This window comes from Triturus cristatus, chromosome 12, assembly GCF_964204655.1.
Source record: "Triturus cristatus chromosome 12, aTriCri1.1, whole genome shotgun sequence".
NCBI lineage: Eukaryota > Metazoa > Chordata > Amphibia > Caudata > Salamandridae > Triturus > Triturus cristatus.
The window spans coordinates 294,201,187-294,219,091 of record NC_140595.1 but is presented as its reverse complement, the minus strand read 5'-3'; the positions used below and the strand labels follow the sequence as shown (position 1 = coordinate 294,219,091).

General features: G+C 47.4%; 1 long non-coding RNA gene across 1 annotated transcript; it reads right to left on the bottom strand.

Annotated features, from left to right (window-relative positions):
- Nucleotides 1-393: 393 nt before the first annotated feature.
- LOC146775900 (uncharacterized) lies at nt 394-17,874 on the bottom strand. Its single transcript, XR_014972193.1, has 3 exons — nt 17,743-17,874; nt 986-1,291; nt 394-538 (listed from the first exon to the last, which is right to left on the bottom strand). It is a non-coding gene; the product is annotated as an uncharacterized LOC146775900 (long non-coding RNA).
- Nucleotides 17,875-17,905: the final 31 nt, after the last annotated feature.

The window sequence follows — 17,905 nt, the reverse complement described above, 5'->3', positions numbered from 1 at the left end:
ACGTCACCCTGCAAGCTAATCTGGCAGAACCCCCTGCCATCATTGACTCCACCAAACACAGGACTGTACCCTGATGTACGTATGGATCAACCGGAGATATGGATGAATAACCTGGCTTTACTGAACTAAGCAGTCTGCAACCACCCTAATATTGGATCACTCGAGTTTCCAACTATTTCCGAATTTCCCAGTCCCCCAATAAACCTTAGGAGATGGGCTTTCTATATGCCCCTTGGGACGGAGCGCTTCCAACCAGGTCGTGACCTACTCTGAATATGGTGGCCAGTGTGCGCTTTACCAGCTTTGCATGCTCACGCTCCAGCACCTTGGTGACCAATAGCAATGTGAGAGGAACAGGCGGAAGAAGAAGCGAGGAGGCTGGATTTTGGGCTCAATGGTGGTACACTTTATTTGGTTGCACACTAACAAGGTCAACTGTAGCTGGTTGTAAGGGTCATCTTCTCTCCTGGCGGTAGCTGGGGCCTTCGTTTCTCACTCCTCTGGGGGTTCGTCTTTCAGGGGTGGATGTCCCGGGAGGCTAACAAGGGAGAGAAGCAACATAAGAGAGGAGCGGTTACTTCACCTTGTCCTGGTAATGGTTTAGCAGAACAGAACCCTTCACCGGCTAAAGAGCCCACAGGAGTGCGTAGTACGAAAATGAGGTGGACTAAGAGAATACAGCGGATCAAGACAGATAGAAGCCCAAACATGAGGTCTCCAGACTGATTTCCATGGAGTGCCCCGCTTAGCGTCTAATGTGCAATATCAGAATAGGGGTGGAACTTGGTTTTAGTGCAGGGGGTGAAAGAACACGGGTGGAGCGGGTGATACAGTCGTGAGGGATCGGGCGAAGTGTAGGAAACAATGGGGAATCACACACACACACACACACAGTGATTGCACTCAGTGAATCCCTTAACATAACCAATATTCCCGACGACCCTCCCTTCTACTCCCTCCCCGTTCCCCCTCCCAAGCCACGTACCGCGTCAGCTGCAACTCTCCGGAGCTGCGGCGGCTCTCCAGCATCCTCCGGGGGCGTCCACCACTCCTCCGTCCAGGATTCGGATCCGCCGTCTTCATCCGGGTCCGCAAGGTCGGGGCTCCCCGTGGTCTCCTTCTCCTCTCTGCTCTCCTTCAGAGTCGTCTCCTGCGGCACGGCGTCTCTCTCCTCCTCCTCTTCCTCCCGGCATAACGCGCTCTCCCTATCTGCGACTTCCGCCTTTAGGGACCATGACCCCGCCTCTATGTGGTCTGATTGGTGGCAAGGCCTCAGCTGTCCGTGACGTCCCTGGAGGCAAGAGGCAGCCAGCGGAATTAACTCCTGCCTCCTCGGTCTGCGCGGATCTACATGTGTGGGTACAGTGTTAGGGGAGCACGGAGACAGGGGGGGAAAATATAACGTCCTCATCGACCCTCTCACAAGCAAGATTTGTACCTTGTATGTTGGTGCATCTAGATATGTATGAATGCACAGTTTATTGTAATGAGTAACCCACATCGACCACAGCATGGGAACAACCTAGCTTCCCAGTTTCCAATCCCTGTTTCCTGCGAAATCCATAGGAGAAACTCTTTTTTTAAACTCTCCACAGTCCTTCCTACATCCCAGTAGGACAAAAACCACTTCCAAAATGGTGCCCAGCATGCACCCCTTACGCACTACACACTTACGTTCTAGAATCTGGACGTAACCAGGTAGTAGATTAGGGACCACACTGATGGCAATTCTACTCTGGAACCAGCAGAGCAAGGGGTAGGTCGAAAGCCTGAACCGAGCTCCGATACTGTAAATATAACTCCCCCCCCCCCCTTTTTTTCTTCCCCGCTTTCTACCTGTCCCCAGACCCCGGCACAAGCAGCAGAAACGTACACCTCGAGTTAACCACCACGGCCCTCTGCCCAAGCCAAGCACCTTGCGGCAACACAATTGAGTGTTGAAGATTGAATGGCTTCTTCCTGCTTTTTAGGTCTCGCCTGACCCAGCGCATGCGCTGGTCTGGCGAGACTTATTGAGAGGGCTCCAAAAAGTGCTACCAGGCCAGCCTAGAGCTACAGTGCATGTGCGCGGGCGTGCGCGCCCCGCTCGACTGAGATTACTTTCACTTTATCGGCCGCTTTGATGTTTGATCGCGATCACTTTCGCGGCCGCACGGCCGCTTGGCATAGCCAATAGGTCTCGCTTTTGGGACCTTATAAGTATTTAGTTATGCAACTGTTGCATGGCTAAACACTTATTTATAAGGTCCCAAAGGCGAGACCTATTGGCTATGCCAATGCTTGTTTCAGTTGCTGGACCGTCAGCATACACAAAAGCGTATGCTCTGACTGGGACCCTAAGTTTTGAAAGTTCTGGGTAAGTTACCCACTACCTTTGGTTGCACTCAATGTCCCAATGGGGTAGTCCGCCCTCGTTTGTGTGTTTTTATGTGACAGCCGTTCCGCTCCGTGATCCTGATGAAGCGCATTAATCATAACAGTTCCCATTGCCTCCAGAATACTGTGATGGCTAGGTTAAAGGCGAACACACCAGATAAATAACGTAATTTATGACATATGTGATTGCATACACCATCCTGCTTGCTCGCTTGCCTGTGAAGAGCATGCACTTACCCGAATTATGAATAGTGTCACCACAGCACTGATGGTTCTCCTCAACTTTTTATTTGCATGTTATCATGAATATCTGTTTTTAATCTTTTCCTTGTACCCTCTTGGCTCTCCCAAATCTAGGTCTGTCCCCGGGAGATATACTAAATATCCATGTATACAGGGCATGGTTTTCACACACTTTACCTGTCCATCCCTGTTGGAGTAGAATAAGGGTTTGTGGTCCTGACGAAAGGCCACGATCCTCCGGGACTGTAATAGGTATGAAACATGTTGACCTTTTGACTTACACTTACTGTAGCTAAAATAGACCATTTCCTCTATTATATGCTTGACTCATGTTTTTTAACCATGACAAAGGGACCCAATAATTAAATTAAGGTTTCTTTTGGATTCCCTTAGCCATTTTTAATACACACCTTACTTACCCATTCTACTCATATGTCCTCACTCAGCCTCACAATTCACATTGGCAAAAAAGAACAGAACTCTAGTAAAGCATTGCAGCGCCAGTACAATGAGGAACGGCCCGATGATGAAGCATGACACCCCAGGGGGTGTGTGAGGGCCCTTGCTCCTAAAAGGAGCACTCCCCTTGGCTCACCACATTACAAGACCTAGATACCCACATAGGAACTGCACACTCCTTGGTCTCATAGCTGTAGGGGTGCGTGTGCCGGACCTTACAAAAAGCCAGAGTCCCTCCACCCTTGTATTAATGAATTCCAGATTGGAAGCCCAGGGCATGGCGAAAGACTTGTGGAGATGGAGAAGCCAACCCAGACAGATTAGTGGATTGGCTGTATTCCTGAGAGCTGGGTGTGACACACGCACTGGAGGATAGGCTCCCTTGTGCACTTCAAAAGGGTGCTTTGATTCTGAAAAGGTCACTGGTCAGTGGGTCCGGGCACATCTCAGGAAGGAGATAGAGCTGATAGTGGAATCATAATAAATAGTGCTCTGGGCCTTAATAACCTTTTGATAAGCATTTATTAGTGAGACTGACATCCAGGTGTGATCATGTAGTCCCTCTTTGGGCCTCTGTGAGGGGCTATCGAGTTTGGAGTCAAAGATGTAGTGGACTACTTACTGGACAAAGGGCAGGGCAGAGGAGTGGGCACTTCAAAGAAAGGCAACACCCAAAACACGCACTTCAAAGACTAAGAAACTAAATCACATGTATGTCTTGAAATAGATTGTAAAAAGAGGAGCTTGAGCTTCCCAAAATTATGAAACTGGAGCTGTACATCAGCATGGAGATGTTCAGCCTGACTTTTGCCTATGGTGACCAGGACTGGGAATGAAGGTCTGTTAGTCTCCCTGCTGGCGAGAGGACATTACCCACGAGAATCAAGACCACTCACCCTGGAAATTGGAGCACCAGCATCTGTCTGCCTACCGAAACCAGAGAACCCTCAGGGGAGGAGACTGCCTAGAGGGTGCAAGATTCTGTGGGGGTTCTGTTTACTGGATCGCTGAAGCAGAGTGTTAGATTTGGATCCAAATTGAGGACCATTGCACCAATTGAGCCATCTGCTTAGGTATTGCTGTTCGCAAACTCCAAGTGCCAGTTGGGGGCTGCAGTCAAGATTGAGGACCGTTGCACAGATGGGCTGTCCACTCTAGTGCTGTTGTTTGCGAACCCTGTGTGCCAGGTGGGACCCAGTGAAGACTGAGGACCACTGCACCAATCGGCCCTCCGCTAAAGTGCTGCTGTTAGTGACCCCCGTATGCCCGGTAGGGGCTGAGGTAAGATTAAGGACTGCTGCATTGATTGGCCCATCCTCCAGAGTGGTATGTTATGTTGATTTGTAGAGTGCACTGATCACCCAAGAGGGTATCCAGGTGCTCGGGAAGGTGTGTAGCTCTGCGGTCCAGAGGTGCTTAAATGAAGAGCCAGACCTTCTGCTTCTTGTGGAACTCTAGAATTGAGGCGGAGGCTCTGATGAGTTGAGGGAGGTCGTTCCATGTCTTGGGTGCAATGTAGGAGACTGAGGGGCCTCCAGTTTTGCTTTTGTGGATGGGAGTGTGTGCAAGTGAGGCAAAGCATGGTTGTCAGGTGGCTTGGTGAAAGTGCATGCGGCTTTTCGGGGAATCTGGTCCTGTGTTTTGTAGGGCTTTGTATGTGTGTGTGAGAAGTTTGAATTTGACTGTGATTGTGAATGGGGAGCCAGTGAAGTTCCTGAGGTGCAGAGTGATGTGGGTGCGGCGTGGGAAGTAGAGTGGGAGTCTTCTGGCTGTGTTCTGGATATTCTAGAGTCTATGTAGGAGTTGTTTGGAAATTCCAGCATAGACAGTGTTGCCGTAGTCTAGCTTGCTGGTGATGAGTACTTGTGTGATGGTCCATCTGGTGCTCTGAGCCAACCACTTGAAGATCTTTCACATCATGCGCAGGATGTGGAAGCAAGAGTTTCACACTGAGTTGACTTAAGCCATCATGTTGAGTTTGTCATCTAGGATAATACCTAGTTCTCATCCAGGGGATACTCATCAATAGTCACAATCTATGAATAATCCCCGCCCATGTGCGGGATCCCGGAACATATAGAAAATACATATTTATACATATATATGCATATGTGAAAACATATACATGCAGCCTAAAATGTTTCAAACATGGCAAAAAATGCTGAAATTACATAGGTTTGCATTGTAGTACCCCTAACCCATAAGGAAAAAAGGAAGCACTAAACCAATTGTCACACAACAATGCTTTATTGCCATAAAGCAAACTTGTAATTGCAGGCATTTGCCTGTAGGCTGCAGTAGAGTATCAAGAAAACAAAGAAAACTGACACCTTGCCTTTAAGGCATTAGAGTAGGGGGACCGTGCCTTTAAGACCTGTAGGAGACCCCTTGCTCCTATGATGCACCACAGGTGACAGTTAGGTCAGTTCTTTTTTCCGGCTCCTTCTATGAGGATCCTGGAGCTTGAGCTCTTGAGTTTTTTGACTGAAAGTTTTTCTCTTCAGATTTTCTCAGAAAATTCGACGTTTTCTGGCTCCTGAAAGCTTATTCTGCTGGTTTCCTTAGTATATTCTATTTTTTTCAGAATGCCTGCTTTATTCAGGAAATGCCCTTCCTGTGGCAATAAGATGGCACTGGCAGATCCACACTCTGTGTGTATTGTGTGTCTTCCAACTTCACACAATCCTGACCGGTGCCCCTACTGCCAGAAGTTTTCCAGGCGCACTCTGCGCGATAGAGAGCGCATAAAGCTACATGCCCAGCTGGAGAAGGAAAGAAGCCGTCGTGAAGGCAACCATTCATCCTTAAAACCACCCTCTTCAGCTAGACGACTTCAGAAACAGCGACATACCACCTCTCCTGATCCCAGGAAGACCAAGGTTCCAGGAGATTCGCCGTCGACATCGAAGTCACCATCTAAAAGACCCAGGACTGCTTCTGCGTCAAGAGATCCATCTCGACGTCGAGACTCTCCGCCGCATACAAGTAAGTCGGCGTCGAGGCACAGCACTTCGGGCTCGAAGGCTGTTAGTCCGATGAGATCCGGACAGTCTCCGTCGATGTCGAGGCTTCCATCGACGTCGAGACACTCTCCGCCGACCTCGAGGGGGTCAGCATCGAGAGCTGCGACGACGTACATCTCGCCGCAAGTGGGTCGATTGACGTCAAGGCATTTGACGTCGTGGAGATCAGCCTCATCTCGACGTCATGGAAGATCGACGTCGAAAACACCGGACCGCCGGCGAAGGTCGACATCAAAGTCGCCAACTCGACGGCGAAGGTCAACGTCAAAGTCGCCAATTCGACGGCGAAGGTCGACGTCGAAGTCACCAGCTCGACGACGAAGGTCGACGTCGAAGTCTCCACTTCACCGTAGGCGATCGGCGTCGAGACCACCGTCGAGAGCGGAGCGGCATTCCCAGCAATCAGCACCGATGGTGACGCAAACATCATCGACATCGAGACGTTCGATGTCGAGGGATCGAACTGCAGCGGCCACGGAGGAGATTAGATCTAGATCTTCATTAGGGGATCGATCATCATCTCCAGGTCTACATATTGTACAGATTTCTCCGGAGAAATCCCCTAAGGCTACAGAGAAGTTTGGACTTTCACCTCGCTGGTTGGAGAATGTGGGTACAGGTGACTGCAGAAGTCCGGGCTCGGGCTATTCTTGCACGTACTTGCCCTCCAGGATTTCTCCGCGTAGAAGAAAGTCTCCTCTGGTAGGCCAAAGACACCTTCTCCATGCTGGTCACGATCCAGGAATCTTCCTTCTCCTCACAGAAGGCCCAGATCTCCTTCTGAACGCAGATCACGGTCCAGGGCTCATCACAGTGACCGTCTCCACGAGAGGCGACGCACCAGATCGCCCACCTGGTCTTCCTCCACAAGGTCCTCGGTACGGGACTATTCTCCGACCTTTTCCTCCACTCCGCCATCACGAGTGTCTCCTATTGATGACATCGCTACTTTCTCTGAGGTCCTGGGTAGAGGTGCGCAGAAATTGAACATCACATTGCACACCCCTGTTGTTCCCACATCAATTATGTTTGATACTTTACATCACCGTTCAGTGCCCAGACCTTTGCTACCGTTGGTGCCAGGGCTGTTGGAGCCAGCTATGGCCACATTTCTCACTCCTGCTACGGTGGGCACTGTGCCTTCAAGGATCGCCAAGAAGTATAAGGCTCCTGCCGAGGATCCCTTATTCCTAAGAGCGGACCCGCCAGCGGACTCAGGTATTGTGGCGGCTGCCATGAAGTCCCACTCTGCGTCTGTTTTCTCTTCTGTCCCCCCGGAGAAAGACAGTAAGCAAATGGATTCCTATGGCAGGAAGATGTGCAACACTTCTGCTTCATACATGAAAGTGGCGAGTGCTTCAGCTCTTCTGGGGCGTTATGATCGTTCACTTTGGGATTCACTCTCCAGATTCGCTGAAAAACTTCCAAGGGAAGACAGACAGGATTTCAACGAGATTCTCCTTGAAGGTGGGCTTGTAGCCAATCAGATCATAAGTGCGGCTGCGGATGCTTCGGACCTCGCCGCACATGGATACTCCCATGGTGTATGCTCTCGACGTTCAGCCTGGCTGAGGCTAATGGGCCTCAAGCCCGATGCTCAAAATAAAATTCTTAATTTGCCTTTTAACGGTTCGTCCTTATTTGGTGCTCACGCTGATGACCAAATGAACAAAATGAAAGCAGAGATGGACACCGTTAAGGCTGTTGGACTGGAGAAGCGCAAGGAATATCGGAAGCGCTTTCATCAGGGCGACAAGCGCCCCTTTCATCAGCGTGTTCAAACACCTCAATGGTCCTCTCAGAACCAACAGAGGCCCCAATTCCAACAAAGGGGTCGTGGCAGAGGGAGAGGGAACACCAAACAGCAACAGTCCTCCACCAAGCAGCCTTCCAAACAGTGAGGTCTTACTTCCTCTGCGCCCGTTCGCCACTCCGGTAGGAGGAAGTATCAGTTTTCACCTGGAAGAGTGGGAAGCCATTACAAGAGACAAATGGGTACTTTATATTGTACAGCATGGCTACTTGCTGAGGTTCAAGTCTCCCCCTCCGCAAGTACCCCCACGGAAGCAGCACCTTCCTCAAATTCAAAATCGGCTTTTACTGGACGAAGTAGATACTCTCCGCTCCAAGAACACCATAGAGGAAGTACCACCCCTGCAAAGAAATCAAGGAGTATACTCCCGCTATTTTCTAGTTCAAAAGCGAGGAGTAGTCAAAGAGTACAGACCCATCCTCGACCTGCGTCTGCTCAACGGATTTGTCAAGAAGGAAAAGTTCAGAATGCTAGCCCTGCATCAAATCTTCCCGCATCTTCACCAGGGAGACTGGATGTGTGCCATCGACCTGCAGGACGGCTTTCTTCATATTCCTGTCTCAGTGAAACATCAAAAATTCCTCAGGTTTCAGATCTCTCATCAACACTACCAGTACAGAGTTCTGCCGTTTGGCCTCAAATCCGCCCCACGGACATTCTCGAAGTGTATGGCGGTGGTAGCTGCCTTCCTCCGCAAGCGGAAGATCTTCGTCTATCCCTATCTAGACGACTGGCTACTGAAGAGTACCAGTCCTGTTCTACTCCAGAGCCATCTCTCGTTCTGCCTCAATCTACTACAGTCATTGGGATTACAAGTCAACTACAAAAAGTCGGTCCTCAATCCCACTCAGCGGATTCACTACCTGGGCACCTCTCTGGACTCCGCAAAGGCAAGCGTGTGTCCTTCGGAATAGGTTATTATCCATGCTTCAGAAATGCCACACGCTTCTCAACACTGCATTCCCCACAGCCAGGCAAGTGTCTTCACTTCTGGGGTCGATGGCTTCGTGCATTTACATTGTGCCAGATGCACGCCTTCACATGCGTCCTCTACAACAAGCGCTAGAGGATCAGTGGTCGCAGAGGTCAGGTCGCTGGGAAGATCTGGTCTCTCTTCAACAAGCCGCCAGAGACTTCATCAGATGGTGGATGAAACGCTCCCATCTGCTTCAAGGCGTCCCCTTCCATCAGACGCCTCCGACACAGACAGTGGTCACAGATGCCTCCATGCAGGGCTGGGGTGCTCATATGGGCCAGCTTCAGGTACATGGTCTCTGGTCCACTACCGAAAGAACTTATCACATACATTTTTTGGAGCTACGAGCAGTCCATCTGGCTCTCAAATCCCTGTATCCTTCTATCCAAACCAGCCACGTTCAGATTCAGACAGACAACACAACAACTATGTTCTATCTGAACAAGCAGGGAGGCACCAAGGCACGAGTCCTGTCTCTGGAAGCTCAGTCCATTTGGCAATGGCTACTGGCGAAAGGTCTTTCAATCATCGCAGTACACCTGCCAGGAACCCTGAACATGCAGGCAGACGGCCTCAGCAGAGACTTCGTAGAAGCGCACGACTGGGTGCTCAACGAAGACGTCGCCCAAGAGATCTTCCGGCAGTGGGGAGTACCAGACATCGATCTTTTCGCAGACGTGGCAAACAAAAAATGGCCCGTCTTCGCCTCCAGGTTTCCCCAACAGGGATCACAGGGGAACGCACTTTTGATCAGCTGGTCGCAGACATTGCTGTTCGCTTTTCCTCCTCTCCCTCTCATCCCAGCGGTCATACAGAAATTCTACAGGGCCAGAGCAAGGATGATCCTAATAGCTCCGGAGTGGCCCCGCCAGTGGTGGTATCCGGATCTCCTCCAGCTGTCAGAGGTGCCACACCAGAGATTGCCTTGCCTGCTGGACTTACTGACCAAGAACCAGGGGAGAGTGTTCCATCCCAACCTCCCCTCCCTTCGCTTGGCGGCATGGCTCCTGAAGTCATCAAGTACGGACATTTAGATCTTCCGGCGGACTGTATGAACATTCTTCGAGAAGCAAAAAGGCCCTCCACTAGGAAGTCTTATGCCTTCAAGTGGAAGAGGTTCTACATTTGGTGTAGAGATAACGCCCTTGATCCAATCCAGGGTCAAGAACAGGTTATTCTCCCCTACTTATTGCACTTGGCAAAGTCTGGTTTAAAGTATACTTCTATCAGAGTCCACTTAGCTGCTATCACAGCTTATAGAAAATCTCCTACCCAGGCCTCATTCTTCCAGATGCCGGTAGTCAAAGATTTCCTAGAAGGGCTTAAAAAAGTATTTCCACCAGTGAGGTCTCCTTCCCCTCCCTGGGAACTCAACATCGTTCTCTCTAAGTTGATGGGAGCTCCTTTCGAACCTATTCATAAGGCATCCTTGCAGCATCTGACCTGGAAGGCTGCCTTCTTAGTAGCCATCACTTCTGCCCACAGGGTAAGTGAGATTCAGGCCCTGTGCTGCAACGAACCTTACACGGTTTTCCATGCCAATAGAGAGGTACTACGTACTCATCCGAGCTTCCTGCCCAAGGTGGTCTCGGATTTCCACATTAATCAGGTTATCACGCTGCCCACTTTCTTTCCTCAGCCAACCACTCCCCCGGAGAGAGCTTTACATTCTCTAGACCTCCGGAGGGTATTGAAATTTTATCTTGCTAAAACCCTTTCGCTTAGAAAGTCGGACAGGCTCTTTGTCAATTACGGTCCAACAAATACCGGGCTGGCTGCTTCCAAAAGGTCTATTTCTAGATGGATTGTTTCCTACATAGCCTTGTCTTATCAACTGTCTCACAAGGTTCTGCAGGTTAGACCAAGAGCACACTCTACGAGAGGGAAAGCTTCTACTGTAGCTCTCCTTCGCAATGTTCCCATTTCTGAAATTTGAAAAGCGGCTACATGGCGCTCTATACATACCTTTACACGCCATTATTGCCTAGATTCAGACGCACAGGCCGACGCCCAGGTGGGACAGACCTCTTTGAGGAATTTGTTTGCATAACTTCTATGCGAATGTGATTTTAATGCATGTTCTAGATGCTTTATTGCTCGTCCGCAAGATTTAGGGTATGGGCTTGCTACTCTATTCATAGATTATGACTATTGATGAGTATCCCCTGGATGAGAAGGATTAGTTACTTAGCTGTAATCCTAGTTTTCATCCAGGGGTATACTCATCAAAGTCATAAGCGACCCACCCACCTCCCCGGACGAGCATTCTCCTGAAGTTATTGTTTATTGATTGCAGATCTACTCAGGTGCGTGTACACCGTCAAAAATAACTGACCTAACTGTCACCTGTGGTGCATCATGGGAGCAAGGGGTCTCCTGTAGGTCTTAAAAGCATGGTCCCCCTACTCTAATGCCTTAAAGGCAAGGTGTCAGTTTTCTTTGTTTTCTTGATAATCTACTGCAGCCTACAGGCAAATGCCTGCAATTACAAGTTTGCTTTATGGCAATAAAGCATTGTTGTGTGACAATTGGTTTAGTGCTTCCTTTTTTCCTTATGGGTTAGGGGTACTACAATGCAAACCTATGTAATTTCAGAATTTTTTGCCATGTTTGAAACATTTTAGGCTGCATGTATATGTTTTCACATATGCATATATATGTATATATATGTATTTTCTATATGCTCCGGGATCCCGCACGTGGGTGGGGATTATTCATAGATTATGACTTTGATGTCTATACCCCTGGATGAGAACTAGGATTACAGGTAAGTAACTAATCCATTTCTTGCATGGTGTGTGAGTGTGGGTGTTGTTCCTAGCTCTTACAGCCACCAGGTGGAATCCTATAGGGGAGGTCTTGTTGCCAAAGACCAGTATTTCTGTATTGTCGAAGTTGAGTTTCTGCCAGTTTATTCACATCCAGTCTGCTACCATAGTCATGCAGTTGGTGAAGTTGGTTCTGGTGGTGTTTGTCCTGTCTATCAGGGAGAGCTGTCCATCAGGGAGAGGATGAGTTGGGTGTCATTGGTGTATGAGATGAGGGTGATGTCTTGTGATCAGATGATGTTGGTGAGAGGTGTCAGGCATATTTTGAAAGTGCTGACTTTCGCAACCCCTGTATGCAAGGTGGGGTCCATGGTAAAGATTGATGACTGTTGTACCAATTGGGCCGGGCAATTGAGTGTTGCTGTTTGAGACTCCCTTATGTCAAGTGGGGGTCGTGGTAAAGAGAGAGGGTCATTGTCCTGGAGCAGCGGGCGACCATGAAGGGCAGCTGGTTGTGACCGTTGAAGTAGAGCATCAATTCAGTCACCGGAAGCATACAGACTTCCGCTTGCCGCTATCACGCCCAGCCTTGCTGAACCCCAGCTGCAGTGACAGCGAGTATGACTGATTACCGGGCCACTGAGCCTCTGGGGAAACTTGCTTTGACTAAAAGTGTATGCCACTGGGACACAAAAACTTTTAAAAAAAGCCATTGTGGAACTTCTAAGACTTGTACTTTCTAGTGGGGCCTAACCTGAATGTTGCCTCACATGAATGCGAACAACCCAGTGACAGCTCCTCCATTCGAGCAGAGGAGCATCGTCCCCCTGCTGCGAACGCAGCAAAGGTAATAAATAAAATGATAATACATTTGATGTATTCTCATTTTAATTGTCACTGCTCCCAACTCAAGTCAAGTGTGATGGTAGGGCGGGCCATTGCTGCTGATTGGCAGCAGGGTAGGAGTAGTGACAACTCCAATATAAAATGTGCATGTAATTTTGGCTGGCTGTCTTGCAACGACCACCCTGACATGTGCACTTTAAACCTCTCCAACCCAATCTGGCTTAGACAGCCAGGTTGGGGAGCAGGCACAGGTCCCCAGTGCCTAGAGGAGCGTCAAGCCAGACCGCTTCAACCAATCCTGTTGCTTCTGTCATGCTGCTTAACATTACTAACAGCATGAGAGTACCTTCTGTATTGGTTAGGGAAGTTGACTCTCAGACCACGTGCTCGGACGGACTGCAAGAACACGAAGACCAGAGGAGGTACACATTTTATTTTGAACTTTATGACCCATTGACAGCCACTATTAGAAACTTGCTCTGTCTTCTACCTCAACAACAGAGCTCTGAGTTGTGGTCCGTTATGAACACTGTTTATAATGAGCCATCATTGAGAGATTTGGCGTTGACCCTAAAGGCATTGCTGGTTTCTCACAGTGCCTGCCAGTGTGTCAGAATAATAGATTTTCTTGCCACACCACTTAATCATGTCACCAGCCGCCATTGGGAGGACCACAGTCCTTAGACAGGGACGTGAGACTCAGGGACATACCTGTACAATGCTAGAGTGCTGGCCTGATGAAGACTGTCTGTTTTATTTGTTGTGTGCAGTATTTCACTTTGAACTTGTATATACATACTATTTTTTTCATAAAAGCAAGTATATAGCTGGACATTCATTTATTTGGATTGCTACGCATGTTTTTGAGTTGTGAGTCTGTGTGCACATTGCACCTATGTCTACCCGGAGAAGCTTTGGACTGCTTGACCCGTGTTACCAATGAAAGTCAAGTGCTGAAAGGGTAGTACTTGGCCCAGATGCTCTGGACCCACGGGATCTTCAGGAGTGAGGCCACAGCCAACGCAGTTGGGCCCAGTAGGTCCTGCTTGCCCCATGGCCCTCTGAAAGCGGTTCAGACAAGTAGTTACTGGGCAGAATATCACTTGTTTTCAAACTGAAAATGTAGGGGACCATGATTAGTAGGCTGCATGGTACTTGATTTCCGATGTTCGCAATCTGTATCATATATTTGTGTCTGAGCAGAAGATAGAAGAGGTATGACACCCTGTGTATACAGAGAAACGTTATCCACGAAGGCAGTAGCATTGCTTTACACTTATCTTTCAAGGAAAATCTGAGTTTGGTGAAAACGCTAGGAAATTGGCAGTTTTTCAGCGAGTAAAATTTCAGGATCTCAGTGCCAATACATTTGCTAGGTTCTCTTTCCTCTGATAATGTCTCCAGTGACTCAAAAGCTGAACCCATCTCTACATGCTATGCTGTTTGCAGGACTGACTGCATCCCTTCCATATGGTGTCCATAGCTTGTGGGGACACCTGTGGATCTGCAGTATAAGGGTCGTATAGAGTTAACCACAGATTTGTATAAAATGCTGACTGATTTTTTGTACTTTACCTTCTAGATAATCCTTTGACCCAGACATTCCTATGACCCATTGTCCTATGTTTGCTTTCCATCAAGCACCTTTTTTTGGTTTAGGTGTTAACAGATTAGGTTCCTGGACTGCAGATCTTGTGCAAAGATTTGTTTTTGCTTCCTTCTCTTTGATGGACACTATGTAGATCCTTGGGCAGCCATGGGCAGCCATGAGCTTTATAAATCCCATAAACATACTTTTTTTCGAACGTTTCTAGAAACATCCCTGCCCTCATTTAAAAATCTCCCTTGACTCTTAAGTCTGCACCTCCCCTCTTCTATCATTCAGCGTCTTCGAGCCTTTGCCGCAATCACTGCAGCTTTAAGACCTCTCTACTCTGAACCTCGAAATGCTGCTAGTATTTGCGTTGTGGTTTGAAAATGAAAGGTCTCAGGTTTTAGCTAATTAGAAAGTTGAATTTTGGAGGACAAGACAAGGAGGGGATAACCGATTTTCTCAATGATGAAAGCTACTTCATCATCATCATCCTGTTTTCATTGATAAAAATACATACACAAACGATATCCAATAGCACTGTGAATTCATGTAGGAAAAGGCCAAGACTCATACCGGACAGCATGGTCAATTCACTAGAATTCTCCATCCCTGTCCTAACAGGAAATCTGGATGAGGCTGATATGATCTTGTCAGATTAGATCAACCAAGCAGCTGACCAATGTCTTCAGAAAGTTAGACCAAGAGCACATCGCACTTTTAAAAGAACAGCAAGCATGGTTCAATACTCATTTAGCCTCCTTGAGGAAAACATGCAAGAATATTGAAAGAAATTGGAGGAAAACTTATGACCCCCGACCTCAAGTTCCAGTATAAGAAGGTCATTAGACACTATCACAATGAAAGCAAACTAGCACAGGCCAAGTATTTCGAGGAGAAAATTAACATGGCGTCCATCTCATAAAGACGTTGAGGATAAAAAGGTCAAGATGGGGAGCAAGATCATTCTCATACCTGGTTCCGAAGCTCTGGAATTCCATGTCCAAGGAAATTAGACTGCTAAAAGATTGACACAGCTTCAGAAAAAAAACTAAAGACATGGCTGTTCCCATGGTGACCTAATAAATCCTCTCACTATCACCTCCTCTCCGCAGCGCTGGGAAGTCCTTGGGCAGCCATGAGCTTTATAAATCCCATAAACATACTTTTTTTCGAACGTTTCTAGAAACATCCCTGCCCTCATTTAAAAATCTCCCTTGACTCTTAAGTCTGCACCTCCCCTCTTCTATCATTCAGCATCTCACTTTGACCCTCATTCGTTTTCTCCTTGTTTCGTCTTTGAACATCTCTTGTCGTCCCTAATTGGCCATCGCTACTGGTCCCCAGTGAAGAACCTGTACAGTCACTAATGAAGCACTTCTAATTATTCCTAATCCAGCATCTCTGGTGGTCTCTAATTATGTAATATAGCATTTTCCTGATCTGAAATGCAACGACCCTGGTTCCCAGTTGAATGTTATGGCTCCAATCTAATTTACCATCTCCACCTGTCCCTAATTATGCCTCATACTTGCTCTCTAATTATGTATTCCATGTGTCCGTAATTAAGCATCTCTCTAGATCGCTAATAGAGCATCTCACGTATTCCCTGATTCAACATCTTACATGGCTATTAATTCAGCCAACTCACATTACCTCTAACTTACCATCCCCACCGGCCCTATTTAAGCATCTTACTGCTTCCATAGTTAAACATAAGACTAGTTCCCTAATTAAGCATCTTGCGTGTTCCCTAACTAAGCATCATTTTATGTCCATAATTACATTTCTCCATGGGTCTCTAATTGAGTATCTTACTTGTTATCAAACTAAGCATCTCCCTCGATGCCTAATTACCTATTTCCATAGATCCCTAATTAAGCATTTTCCTCAGTCCCTACTTAAGCATGTTACCTCGTTTTTATTTCGTCCAGTACATCTTGTTCCTAAATCACCATCTCCCCTGGTCCCTAAAGCACAATCTCCTGTTGTCCCTAAATCGCCATCTCCCATGATCTCTAATTCAGCGTCACATCGGTTCTCAGAGCAGCACCTCACTTGGTTCCTAATTCACTATTATCCCTTGTGACTAACTTGTTATTTCATGTGTCCCTAAATAAGTATTATATTTTTTCCCTGATTCAGCGTCTTAGCTGTTCCCTACTTAAGCATTTCCGTAGTCCTTAAAGAAACAACTGCCTTGATTCCTAACTAATTATCTCATGTGTTCTTTAATTCAACACTTTATATGGTCCTTGATTTCCAACTCTCCTTGTGCCTAATGTACCATCTACCCTGGTCAATATTTCAACATCTTGCTTTATACCTAAGCCACCATCTCCCTAATTTAGCATCTTGCTTTATACCTAAGCCATCATCTCTCTAATGTAACATCTTGCTTTATACCTAAACCACCATCTCCCTAATTTTACATCTTGCTTTATAAATAAGCCACCATCTCCCTAATTTAACATATTGCTTTATACCCAAGCCACCACCTTCCTGGTCCCTATTTTAACATCTTGCTTTATACGCAAGCCGCCATCTCCCTGGTCCCTAATTTAACATCTTGCTTTATACATAAGCCACCATCTCCCTAATTTATCATATTGTTTTATACCTGAGCCACCATCTCCCAAATTTAACATGTTACTTTATACCTAAGCCACCATCGCCCTAATTTAACATCTTGCTTTATACATAAGCCACCATCTCCCTAATTTAACATCTTGCTTTATACCTAAGCCACCATCGCCCTAATTTAACATCTTGCTTTATACCTAAGCCACCATCGCCCTAATTTAACATCTTGATTTATACCTAAGCCACTATCTCCCTAATTTAACATCTTGCTTTTTACCCAAGCCACCATCTCCAAGGTGCCCTAATTTAACATATTGCTTTATACCTTAGCCACCATCTCCCTAATTTAACATCTTGCTTTATACATAAGCCACCATCTCCCTAATTTAACATCTTGCTTTTTACCCAAGCCACCATCTCCCAGGGGCCCTAATTTAACATATTGCTTTATACCTTAGCCACCATCTCCCTAATTTAACATCTTGCTTTATACATTAGCCACTATCTCCCTAATTTAACAACTTGCTTTTTACCTAAACCACCATCTCCCAGGGGCCCTAATTTAACATATTGCTTTATACCCAAGCCACCATCTGCCAGGGGCTCTAAACCAACACCCCTCTGGTTCCTAATTAAGCATCTTCTGTGTTTCCTGTTAAGACTCCCCGCCCGTTATTAAGCAGCTCACTTTTTTTCTCATGCAGAGTATACGTGGTCCTCAACTCACCAAGTCCCTTAAGTATCATGTCCCCTGATCCCTAATGCGGCGTCTCTCATCTCTAATTCATCACTCCCTTGGTCCCCACTGCAGTGCTCCCTTCAACGGTTCCAAGTGCGACATCTTGCATTGCCCATCATTCACCATGTCCCCCAATCTTATTAGGTATCACCCTTGTTCCATTCCCTGGTTACGCTGTTTCTTGGCACGTAATTAAGCATCTCGCAGCTTCCCTAATTAAGCATCTTCATCGGTCCCTAATTCACCATCCCTCCCTTTCCCTAATTTACTCCCTTTCCTCGAACATCATTTTATGCCTTCTCTGTTCCTTCATGAAGCAATTCACCTGTTCCTTATTCGGCACCTCCCTTCCCCCAGCCCGGATTGCTGTAAAGCAGGACGGGAAAGCAGACACCAGGGCCCCGCTCTCCAGAAGCAGATCTGGGCCAGCATCATCACATGTGGAGGGCACCGCCACCTTCCCTCCTCCCAGCTCCAGAGCGGTGGGG